An 11,229-nucleotide genomic window follows, 5' to 3' on the forward strand; every position below is an offset into this window, starting at 1 on the left:
ATAGGATGTGTAAATGTTAGAGGGAGGGGAAAAAACTGCAACAAAGTCAAACGCCATAATTATACCCTCCACCATAGTATGGAGGGTATATTAAGTTTGTAATTCCGTTTGTAACACCTCGAAATATACGTATTAGACCCCACAAAGTATATATATTCTTGATCAGCATAAAATTCTATATCGATGTCCGTCCGTCTGTGGAAATCACTCTAGCTTCCGAACGAAATGAAGTAGGTTGATAAAATTTTACTCAAATGTGTATTATGTCTGCAGGACTTTAGGTATTAAAAATGGTAGGTCCACGTCTTCGTATAGCCCCCATATAACGGTACCTCACGATATGCGGTATTTTGATGATTTTAGCGACATTATTTACCGGAATTGTTTCAAAAATAGTATTTAAAGTTCGTAACAGATACTACGGCTTAAGACAGAAAATGGTCCACGTCTTCGTTGAGCTCCCATATAGCGCTACCTCCCGATATTCGGTATTTTAATGATTTTATGGACATTATTTCACTAGAATTGTTTCAAATTTGGTATTTGAAGTTCGTAATGGATACTACAGCCTATGCCAGAAAATTGTCTATGTAGGTCCACGTCTTCGTATAGCCCCCATATAACGGCACCTCCATATATTCGGTATTTTGATAATTTTAGCCAATTAATTCGCCGGAATTGTTTCAAATTTGGTATTTAAAGTTCGTAATGGATTCTACAGCCTAAGACAGAAAATTGTCTGTGCAGGTCCACCTCTTCGTAAAGCCCCCATATAACGGTACCTCCCGATATTCGGTATTTTACTCATTTTAGGGACATTTTTTACCAGAATTATTTCAAATTTGATATTTGAAGTTCGTAATGGATACTACAGCCTACGACAGAAAATTGTCTGTACAGGTCCACCTCTTCGTATAGCCCCTATATAACATAACTCCCGATATTCGGTATTTTGATTTTATCGACATTATAACCGATTTTTTTTAAGTTTCGCATTTGAATATTGTAAAAGCTTATGACAAATGTTACCTACGCAGGTTCATGTCGTCGTAGACCCTAATATAATAGCTACATTCGGTATTTTTAAGATTTTAACAGAATTTTTAACGGATTTTTTTGTTTTTGAGAATTGACAAATTCGTTCCAAATGGTGGAGAGTATTCAAAGTTCGGCCCGGCCGAACTTACAGCTTTTTTGCTTGTTGGAATTTCAATGGCTTTCCAGAGCTCATTTATTAATATTTGCCGAATGGAATGTTGCTATATTTTCAGCTCACGAGTCATTTTTCGGCCACTGCAACGCGGGGTTCGATCAAGTCGCTTCTTTACTTTTGGAACCATTTCTGCTGATGTTGCTGTATTTTTCTCCACTTCTCTGACATCGGGCTACGCTACCAGTATCACGGTAACGAGCGATGGTACGAGACACAAAAGATTTATTCACATTTAAATGCTGGAACTGGAATAATTTTAACAGCTGTCGGAAGATTGGCTTAGAAAAGCCAGCAGTCTGAAATTGGTTGCAGTTTTTTTTTATCTCACCCTGTATTTCCCACTGGCTGCCCGTTATAAGTTTTTCGATTGAAACAAAGTGAATGGTTTACAGATCGCCAACCATCGACAGTCAATACGGTGCAAACCTCCATTGAACAAATATTTTTTTGGATTTTAACTGAAAAACATTCCACAAGTAAAAAAGAATTGCATCAGTACATATCAAGAACCACATGACGCCGAACAAACCAACAGCCCAAAAACCGTTAACTAGGAAAGCCACCAGCGAATGAAACAGATTTTCATTTGAACATTTATCAAATTTATTTTGGTTTTTCTTTGTTGTGTCCTTTACCAATTCAGTTTGGGAAAATGTTATCTTGTAACGAAACGAAATGATAAACAAAACAGGAAAACCCCAACTGAAAAAATTGGTATTGCCCCCACCGTGCAGACTTTCCTTTGTTTCCGAAAAGGGAGTTTCAAAGGATGCGTGGCCTATAACCTTTTGCACACATACTAACATAAATACACGAGTTAAAGTGGAATCCCTTTTCCAAATAGAAAATTAAATAAACATTTAAGGAAATTTTAAATATTTGAAATAACTCATATTCATTTAATCCTGTATCATACACCACTGAGTGAAAAGTGAAGCGATATGACCGCCCTTTAAATTAATGATAGTTTTGCCTAAATCTTCACAAAAAGGTTTAAAAGGCTATAGCACTATTATTTGGTAATTGATAAGACCTACAGCTTTGAAATTTAGCATGAGAGTCAATTTTGGCTAGCAAAATTCGGAATTTTTAGAAATTTGTAATAATTGTCTACCATCGGTTAGAAAAACTCCCGCTTACAATTATGGCTACAATCATAAGAACTTTCAATGTCTGTGGTACCGTTTCATGGGGCAATACTCTGCAACAATAGGTAGAACCCATTATGAACTCTTAATACCGAATTTCAAGTTATCGTGCTAGAAACTGGGGCTAAAATTATCCATTTACCCAATATCGGGATGAACAGTTATATGGGAGTTATACGATAACGTGGACCTGTATAGGCAATGTTCTGTCCCATCTCACCCTCAAAATGTATCGGAGATGGGAATCTCTTTTTTATGTCGTGAAATTTTACAAGGTAAATTACACAAAATCCATCGATCGATATTACCCGCCTTCAAAATAGATTTAAAAATATTTGGATGTGCCAATTTTGTGTAAAGTGGTGTAAAGAAGGTCCTCACTTTTAATATATAACTTCAGGGTATGGTTTTGCAAATCTTAATTTTTTGGAAAAATAAATGATCGATTTTGGAAACATTGTAGGAGAAATATTCGGCCGAAAAATAATAATGGTCGGACCTGACGAAATTTTGCTTGGAGTTAGGGTTTGAATAGGAACCTACTGTTTTTGAAGATGTCCGTAAAATATGTAGAGTGTGAAATGGACCAAAAACAGAAACAGATTTTACAGTTTCAGTTTTCGGTTATATGCCGTTTACCGCATAATTATTCTCATTGACTTGGTAGGGCCAGCTACATATAGTATTCGGTTGGGGCTACTATGAGACAGGCTTGCCGAAAGGTAGCCAGTGATTTCCTGAATCATATGCCGTACTTCGACTGACAGAACCGTTAGCAGAGAGTACTTTTTTTAAGACTGGCTCTCATTAAGTTGAGTGGAGGGTAATTCACTTACATATGGAGCTTCGGGTCGCTGTTTCGCATTAAAGTTAAACATTGGTAGTGGAGTAAATGTTATTGTAAACTGTAATGCTAGCTATAATAGTTACTAAGCTATTGTAGACGACCCTAAATCCAAACATACCCATACCTTATCGAGATACCAAGGAAATGGAACATTTATATCCAATTTAAAGCGAAATCATAAATTCCGATAAACTACATATTCATCTCAGGTTTCTAGTTATGAGAAATATTGTGACCTTTTGTGGTTGAGGAGCCAGAAGGGGTTGGAAGATACTTATCATTTTCACAACAGATTTTTGGTTAGCAAAAAAGTTTGGATGTGTGATGTGTGAGATTTGTGTTAGTAAAAATAATGGCGTGTTTGAAATTTGTCCATTTTCGCATCTGACCTAGCCTTAATGAAAACATTAAGATTTCCAAAGTTGGAGGAAGATCAGATTATCCTTTCTCTTTCTGGGCAGTAAGAATTGTTTTGAAAATTTGTGAGAGAGTTATGCCCATATGGCTGAGGACATAAAAAATAATAAATAAAAAAATATATAAGTAAAATAAACAGTGGAACGGAAGCTTTTTAAACAGTCAAAAACAGCAACAGGAGATATTGAGCTCGAAAATCCTGGAGCAGTGAGGATTTTGGTCCTGTTCTCAATGCAGCAAGAGCAAATGCTGAAATTAATGGAAAAAGTAATGGAGCAGACAAAAAAATGGAGACACAAACCATGGACTGGAAGAGATAAGTGGTCTAAAAGAAGCAGCTTAATACGTTGAATCAAAAAGGATAAAACTTCATGCTTGAATGGAAATTTTGAAAATATTTTCCCACCGGCAATTCCATATTTTGAGGAACGAAATGAGAAAGGAAATTCCGATTTCAAATCCGGCCTGAACAATGAAGTACTCGGTAAGGAAGGAATGGATTGGTTTGGTTGATGAACGTTTTGTAAGAGAAACCATTAGTAATCCTATTTCAAAAATGGAAAAAGATAGAGGGCCGCAGTGAGTGAGAGGGCCGCATATGGGGAAGATGAATATGACGACGCGTCTGCAGGAGCAGAATACGTCGAATTAGATCAGCGGAATAAAGTGAAGAAATTGCTTAGTACACAACTGCCAAAACAAACTCTGATACTATAGCAGGACAATAATAATAAAAATCGGAAAACCAACATCAAACAATATGTTAAATGCATTAGCCATAAAATAACCAATGAGGCCTTCGGAAAATTTTCCTATTTACATGATAGAGGTCAGCAACTACTAAGTTATACTTCATAGAGAATTCTATGATTTGGAAGGTCAAACCGGCTGATAAAGGTAGTGGTAGTGTCAGGGGAATCTAGCAGAAGGCTCTTATCATTTTTACCGTAGACCCCACAATGTATATATATTTATAATCAGGATAAAATTTTAAGTCGATTTAAGTATGTCCGTCCGGCTGTCCGTGTGTCTGTTGAAATCACAATACAGCCCACATTATTTGGCGTAGTGCTTCAAAATTTGGCAGAACAATTGGTATTGAGTCTAGGACAGAAAATTGTCAATGCAGGTCCTGGTCTTTGTATAGACCCCCACCCCCAATATCGGTTTCACCCTATAATCGGTATTCTGTATATTTTAGCATTGTTCACCGGATTTGTTTTAAGCTTCGTATTTAAATATGACAGAAGTTGCCTATGCTGGTCTTCGTCTTCGTATGGACCTCAATACAATGGCTGCTTCATATATATTTAGGATTTTCAAATTCGTTCCAAATGGTGAAGTATGTATTCGTAATCAGCATAAAATTCTAAGTCGATTTACGATGTCCGTCTGCCTGTCCATCGGTATGTCCGTCTGTCTGTTAAAACCACGATATAGCCCACATTATTTGACGTAGAGCTTCAAAATTTGGCAGAAAAATTTGTATGGTGTCTAGGATGGTTGGTATTAAAAATGAGATATGTCGGTCCACGTTTTGGTATAGGCGGTACCTCCAGATATTCAGTATTTTGATGATTTTTGCCGCATTTTTCCACGGATTTGTCTATTTGGTAATAGTAGGACATAATGGATACTAGCTCCGGTGGCGAAACATTGTATATATAGGTCCATGATTTTGAGTAGCCTCCATATAACGGTACCTCCCTATATACGGTATCTTGATTATTTTCCCCACATTTTCCCACGAGTTTGAATAAAAATTTGTATTTGTAGGTCATAATTGATATAATCTGGTGGCGAAACATTGTCTTTATAGGTTCACGTTTTGGTATAGCCGCCATATAACGGTATCTCCCGATTTTCGGGGTCTTAATGATTTTTGCCATACTTTTCCACATATTTGTCTTAAATTTGGAATTTATAGGTCATAAGGGATTCTACACATTGTACATATATGGGTTCACATTTTTGTATAGCTCCCATATAACTGTACCTCCCCATATTCGGTATTTTGATGATTTCTGCCACATTTTTCCACGAATTTGTCTATGGTAATATTGGTCATTGTAGCTCATAATGGATTCTAGCTCCGGTTGCGAATCTTTGTATCGTTTTTTTCCTTTCTCATTTTACATATTTTGAAAAAAAAAAAAAAAAACATATTTTGTAAGTCGCTTGAAGGTTGAAATTTCCGATCAAAATAGTCGTGGTATTATTATCAGTAATATTGCCTAAAAAGCAAGGATTCCAAGGAATCTTGATTCTAAAATTTCCAAAATTTCAAAAGAAAAATTAAGAATTAACTGTTAATCAACTGATCTTCTTAACCTACGTAAGTGATAAATATTGGAACAGTTCCCATTCATTCATTTATTATTACTAATAACATTACAATGTACCAGCTTTGTACAATCAAAGCTAACAATAAGACAGGTGTTTTCCAGACACTACTTCAACTTAATTTATTTTTAGAATTAATTTCAACAAATATTAACGGCACTTCTCTCTTAAATATCATAATTATTCCATGGAGTACCCGATGAGCCCCCAGATGTTTCGCCGCACAATTATTTATGTGTCTTAATTTACCGTGTGAATATAAATTTATTGTAGCATTCCATTTTTTATTTCTAACATTTTTTTTACAAGACAAAGTACAACCGATTACAAGTGGTCCTCGGTGCATGGAAGCTTCCCACATTTTGTGGTCAGTTGGGCAGAATAAGGCATACGAACAAAGAAATAAATATGCCAGCCAACATTTTTATAAAAACCAACAACAATAACATAAACTGACCCACTAAAGACAATGGCAAGAGGGACTAGAATCCGAATGTGGCATCCCAAGATCCCAGATAAAAAGTACTCATCTTTAGAACAACAAAGAAAACAACACGGAAAAAAGAAAATACAAATCTGCAACAAATACGGGAGAATTGTGTTAAAAGTCAGAGCATGAGCCAAAAAGTCAAGCTGAAATCTGTTAACCTAAGAAAAATTGTTGGAAAATTAAAATTTATGACTTGTTTACGTTAAGAATAAAAATGAAAATTCAAACACGCACACACACTTCAAGGGAAAGTTCAAACACAACAAATAAATATGAGCTTGTGACTGTGGGTTTAAATTTGAAAATAATTCTGGGTTTTCCCATTGCGTCCTTCGTTTTTCGCTCTTAAGCATTGTGGGCACGTTGCTGTAACCGTTTACTAATTTCTCCCCAAAGGTACATGCTAATTTATATGAAAGCCCAATCCAAGGAAAGTAGGCGAACATGGCATGGCGTGGAAAATTATAAAATTTATTTTACCTTTTAAGATTTTTTTAAATTTTCCTAAAAGGTCAAAGAAATTGTATTTCCACAAATTAGCTGCGCATCAATTAGCTGAAAGCATTTCTGAAGACCAACTCTAGTCGAATTTATTAAAGTACCTTAATAAATTAACCATTTTCTCCGTTCGTAACTTGGGATATGCCTAAGGCACCCTTTGGCGCCCAAGTTATAAAAATGTCAACATTTATTTGAATAAATAAAAGTTAATGGATAACAGGAGTAGTTCTCTCCTCCCAACCAAAGTTTTAGTAAGGGATAACAATAACGAATGTTAACGGGGAGTTGAGGTGATTATTTCTTTCTGGGTTAAATATTGGCGGATATTTGACTTCGAATTTAGAAGGGTTTGCCTTTATAGCAAGAAGGCACATTAGTTCTTATAAGGTGCTCCTCTAGTGACGAAGATATTGTAATAAGGTAATTATTTGTTCTAATAATTATAAAATTGGTAATCATTGAAAATAACACATTTTTAATCTCATCGGGGTCCTCCACTTTTTATACCCTCTACCTTGAAAAGGAGGGTATATTAACTTTGTCATTCCATTTGTAACATCCGTATATATATTCTTCGTAGACCCCATATTCATAATCAGCATAAAATTCTAAGTCGATTTAAAGATGTCCTTCTGTCGGTCGGTCCGTCCGTCTGTCTGTCCGTCTGTTGAAATCACGATACAGCCCCCATTATTTGACGTAGCCCCCATTAAATTTGGCAGAACAATTTGTATTGTGTCTAGGATGGTTGGAATTGAAAATGAGATATATCAGTCCACCTTTTGGTACAGCCGCCATATAACGCTACTTCCCGATATTCGGTACTTTGATGATTTTCGCCATATTTTTTTACGGATTTGTCTAAAAATTCGCAATTTGTTTTTGCTCCAGTGGCGGAACATAATATATATATGTATATATATATATATATATATATATATATATATATATATATATATATATATATATATATATATATATATATATATATATATATATATATATATATATATATATATATATATATATATATATATATATATATATATATATATATATATATATATATATATATATATATATATATATATATATATATAAGTAAGTAAAAATGGGTTCTAGTTTCGGTGGCGAAGCATTGTGTGTATTGGTCCACGTTTTGTATAGCCCCCATATAACGGTATCTACCGATATTCGGTACTTTGATGTTTTTTTTTGACGGATTTGTCTAAAAATTGGTATTTCTAGTTCGCAATGTGTTTTAGCTCCGGTGGCGGAACACAGTATATATAGGTTCTCGTTTTGGTATAGCCCCCATATAACGGTACCCTCCGATATTCATTATTTTGATGATTCTTGCCACATTTTTCCACGGATTTGTCTAAATATTGGTATTTGTATTTCGCAATATTTTTTAGCTCCGGTGGCGGAACATAGTATATATAGGTCCCATGTAACGGTACCTCCCAATATTCGGTTTTTTGTTAATTTTCGCAACAATTTTTAATTGATTTTTAGGTATTTGTAGGTCATAATAGGTTCTAGCCCCGGTGGCGAAACATTGTATGTATAAGTCCACGATTTTGTATAGCGCCCATATAACGGTACCTCCCAATATTCGGTATTTTGATGATTGTGACAATATTATCCAACGGAATTGTCTCAGATTTTGTATTTGTTGTTCGTTATGAGTATTTCAATCTGTGACAGAAAATCGGTTTCAATTTAGTTGTTAATTTTCGGATTTTTTGTTGAAATTTTGTAAGTTTCCTTCCAAAAGGCTGGAGGTTATTAAAAGTTCGGCCGGCCGAACTTTTTCTTCCGTTTTTACTTGATTTTTTTTTTTAATTTCCATGTTCCTTCTAAACGGTGGAGGGTATTCAAAGTGCGATCTGGCCGAACTTACTGCGTTTTGTACTTGTTTAACTCTATAATCTCTTCGTCTTATTTGAATTTCAAAATCTCTCCCTTTCTTTTCCGAAATAATTACAAGTCTCTCATGCTTCAAATTTCTCTTCATTGAAGGACCACCATTATAAAGCGATCCACAAAAATATGGACATATAAAAAACTTTCCACCAAGTGTGTTGGGTAAAAATATTCATATGTAGGAAAATCTCTGCCAGAGGAGCTGGTACATTTTACGAACTTCAAATGTCAAAAATCGGGAGGTAACGTTGTGTTGGGGAAATATGAAACAGTAGACCGATATGTCTCATCTTCAAACTTAATATAAGTTACGACCAAAAAACCATGTGAAGCAAATTACAGCTCTGTAAATAAATTCCTTCGGAAGATAGCATGGAGTAGGAACATGGCTTAAGTTTTTATGCCGATCGAGTATAAATGTACTTTGCGATGTCTATTAGCATAGTTCGAGAAGTTAACACGTAAAGAAGGACAATTCCGATGAAAAATGTCTTTAAAATCATCAAAATACCGAATATGGGGAGAATCTTTATATGGGGGATTTACCCAGATGTGGACCGACATACGCAATTGTTATGGCATAGGCACCCATTACGAACTATAAATACGAAATATGAATCAATTTCGGTAGAAAATGTCGCAAAATCATCTATATAGCGAATTTCGGTACAGTTGTATGGGGGCTATACGATGTCATGGAGCTATATAGACAACTCTCTTCCAGAGGGTAAAGTAATCAAAAGGAACTCATTGTGTGGATTTTCAGACCATTTTATTAAAAAATTTGGCAACAATCATCAAAATACCGAATACCGGGAGGAAACGTTATATGGGTTATACATTATGTCGTAGACCTATAGACCACCTTCTTGGGCATATATCTGTAACTCCATATATCGAAGTATTGCTCCTGGGCATTGTCAATATAGGTATGTGTGTCCGTTTATCCTTGTTAAATTGTAATCACGATACAGGTCGCAATTATGGCCCAAATATCGAAAAAAAAGGGTTAGGGTCAGCTCTAACAGCTCTACACACCACAATAAAAAACCAATCGAATATATGTATCGCAGATATGTATTTTGTTAGAGTTTAGCACAGGGCAGAAGCCTGACAATGGACCACAAGTTTTATGTTTTCTGAAAAAAATATTAAAATTACCGAAATAACTAATACAATGGGTTCTATGATGAGCGGTTCACCCCTGACCTTTACAGTGGTGCTGACAAATATAGCCAAATGTCGTATATACAGCAAATCATATAAAACAAGTAAAAAGCAGCAGGCCGGGTCAAACTTTGAATACCCTCCACCATTTGGAACGAATTAGGAAATTTTCAAAAAAAAAAAAAAAAAAAAAAAAAAATGAAATCCATTAAAAATTCTGTTAAAATCTTAAAAATACCGAATATCGTAAGGTGCCGATATATTGGGGGAAATCTACGTCTGGGGGTAAAGAACTCATAATGAACTTCTTGTGTGGAATTTCAGACAATATCGGGGGTACCGTTATATGGGGGCTATACGATATCGTGGACCTATATAGACAATTATCTTGCAGAGGGTAAAATACCCACAAGGAACTACTTGTGTGGAATTTCAGAAAATTCCATTGAAAAATGTGGCTAATATAATCAAAATACCGAATATCGGTGGAACCGTTTAATGGGGTCTATAAGATATCGTGGACCTATATAGAAAATTATCTTGCAGGGGGTAAAATACCCACAAGGAACTCCTTGTGTGGAATTTTAGACGATTCCGTTGAAAAATGTGTACCGTTATATGGGGGCTATATGATATCATGGACCTATATAGACAATTCTCCTTCATGGGGTAAAGTGCCCACAAGGAACTCCTTGTGTAGAATTTCAGACAATTCCGTTAAAATATGTGGCTAAAATCAACAAAATACCGAATATCGAGGGGTACCGTTATATGGGAGCTATACGATATCGTAAACCGCCATAGTCCATCTTCGAACTTCACCTGCCTCCAGACGAAAGACAGATCTGTGCAAAATTTAAGCTTCCTATCTTTATTCGTTTTGACTGTAGCGTGATTGCAACAGACAGACGGACGGACAGGGCTAAATCATCTTAGAATTTTACTTTGATCAAGAATATATAGACTAAAATTATTATTTCGATGACTTACAAACGGAATGACGAACTTTATATACCCTCCATAATATGTATGGTGGACGCCATAAAAATCTAAATTTTCATATACTGGCAATTCTCAGATCCTAGGCAAATGCCACGAAAACTTGCATGGTCTCGTAGCTCCGGTCAAAAAACAAAAGTTTACATATAATATGTGACCATATAACGGTACCTCC

This window comes from Musca domestica, unplaced genomic scaffold (genome assembly GCF_030504385.1).
Source record: "Musca domestica strain aabys unplaced genomic scaffold, Musca_domestica.polishedcontigs.V.1.1 7, whole genome shotgun sequence".
In the NCBI taxonomy this organism is placed as follows: domain Eukaryota; kingdom Metazoa; phylum Arthropoda; class Insecta; order Diptera; family Muscidae; genus Musca; species Musca domestica.